The sequence below is a fragment of the Cynoglossus semilaevis genome, chromosome 16 (assembly GCF_000523025.1).
Source record: "Cynoglossus semilaevis isolate Cse_v1.0 chromosome 16, Cse_v1.0, whole genome shotgun sequence".
NCBI classification, from domain to species: domain Eukaryota; kingdom Metazoa; phylum Chordata; class Actinopteri; order Pleuronectiformes; family Cynoglossidae; genus Cynoglossus; species Cynoglossus semilaevis.
This window is the reverse complement of record NC_024322.1, coordinates 2,312,182-2,314,287: the sequence shown is the minus strand read 5'-3', so window position 1 is coordinate 2,314,287 and position 2,106 is coordinate 2,312,182. Positions and strand designations below refer to the sequence as shown.

General features: G+C 38.1%; 1 protein-coding gene across 5 annotated transcripts in view; it reads left to right on the top strand.

Moving 5' to 3' along the window:
* Positions 1 to 1,913: 1,913 nt before the first annotated feature.
* Positions 1,914 to 2,106, top strand: part of etv5a (ETS variant transcription factor 5a) — an 11,912-nt gene continuing 11,719 nt past the window's right edge. For all 5 annotated transcript variants that reach the window (XM_008327965.3, XM_008327964.3, XM_008327963.3 and 2 more), the window contains exon 1: positions 1,914 to 2,089. The gene's annotated coding sequence lies outside the window, so the exon portion shown is untranslated. The remainder of the gene's footprint in view (positions 2,090 to 2,106) is intronic.

The window sequence follows — 2,106 nt, the reverse complement described above, 5'->3', positions numbered from 1 at the left end:
TGACAGCCGCTAGAGGGCACTGGTGCAACTTATATGTGTTTTTTCTTCTTCATTATGCATTTTTTGGCTGGTGCGACTCATGATGTTGTTGGTCTGTCCGGCAACCAAGTTATGGTACAACAACCGGGGCAATTTTTGGTTAAAAATTGTGTTTGTTACCGAATCGTTCCAAAAGGAAGGCGTTGGACAACTGAGGTTCCACTGTATCTGTCCTACAGTACGTAAAATAAACAATAATTTACAAATACAAAATGGCTGCAGTAAACAACAGTGGGCCATTATATTAGTATGACTGAGCTGCCTGATGTAGTGCAGAGCTCCATTGAGCTTTGGACCAATAAAGGTGTAATAAACTGATTCAATTACACACATCCTTCCTTCTAATGATGTTCCATTCCATACACAAAAAAAATTGTAGTTTGAGAATTTTCTTCACTTCCACATTTGCATTTTTTTTTTCCTGGGTTTAAATGGCAGGAAAGTGTAAAATAAGTGTGTTATACTGCAACCAGCTACTGTCTCAGAACTGTAACCACAACCAGTGTTGTAAAATAGAAACAATTTATAGAAATGACCTCTCCAAAAAAAAAAAAAACATATTAGTTAAATATAGCATATAGCTAAAGGTTTGCCAGACCTCGACTGATCATAAGAAACAAACAATCGTTTGAACATATAATCAAACACAGATGTAGCAAATGTGTCAGATGTGACAAATAACTGTGGGTAGTTAGTGTAAGCGCGTTTCAGTGTAGGTTTCAAATAAAATGAAAACGATGTGAATGAGATAAGCAATCAGTTTGAATGTAACAGAAAATCTACCCGACATTTCATGCTAATTTGTTTTGTATTTGTATTGTTATCATTAGCCAAAACAGACCACTAAACCTCATCACCTGAACATCCAAAGGTAAAGGATTGTGGGTAAACACATCAGATTAAATGAACCCTGACAATGCGGCTCCCTGTGAAGTAAGTGATGACTATGAAAAAAATGTAAACACTCACTAATGGACAGGAAACACTGATTATAATGTGAACTATTAGGAGATAAGGGGCGAACAAGATACTGCTGTATGCAGATGATGCAGTTATACTCTAACAGTAACAGTTTGGTTAACCGATAACTACACATCCACGTTCATTCAGACACTGATACAAACAGGATAGAGTCTAAAAGATGTTTTATTTTGAAAATGTAATAATCCTTCAAAGCTCAGCATCTTGCTACCAGTCAGTTGATTATTATTTGATTGCTTATACAAACTTTTAATTACGTAGGTTAAGAAACTCTGTTGCATGGATTTTACTAAATGTTTTTTTAACTCTCACGGGCCACACAAAACAGCTTGGCCGGCCGCATTTGGCCCCCGGGCCATGAGTTTGACACGTATGGTCAAGAAGAAAGTGGAAAGATTTGACAGAACTGTGCTTCTACGTTTATGGCTTATTCTTAATAGACATTATTTGCATAAAAACTACATGAATCGCAGTAATATTTGATCAAAATACTTTTGCTTTTACACTGCAAAATGTACTCAATGGACATGAAGGGTTCTTATACGAAAACAAAAACGCTTAAAAGTGTGTTCGCTGAAGTTTGTTTGAAACCTAAGTATGAAACCCATAAAACGTGTTGTTGACTTGCTGCAATATCTGTGGTCTGCTACTGTCTCTTTAAGAAAACAGACCCTGCGCTGTTGTCTGACACGAAAAAAATGTGAATGAAATCCAGCCATTCATAAATATAGGGCCAGTGTCGTGCTAAGATTGGTCACGGCTTCTTTATGAATTATTCAGTAGCCTCTTCTCCGCCATTGGCTGCGTTCCTTGAGTGACGAGACGCCTCCACCAATCAGAGCTCGTGCAGAGCACAGCCACTGGAGCCCTAGGGAAAAAAGCAGCGGGTCATTAAAGAAAATCTCAGTCAAGTTTTGTGAGTCGGTGAGCGAGCAGCGACGACAGTGAGTGAAGAAAATACAGGGGACACGACACGCTGTGTGTTGTGTTTTTTTTTTCTTTCAAACGTGCGTGGATTTTTTTCTGCTTCTATTTCTGTTCTTGGAGAAGATTTATCTACGAAAAACAGGTAAGAAGCTGCATTTC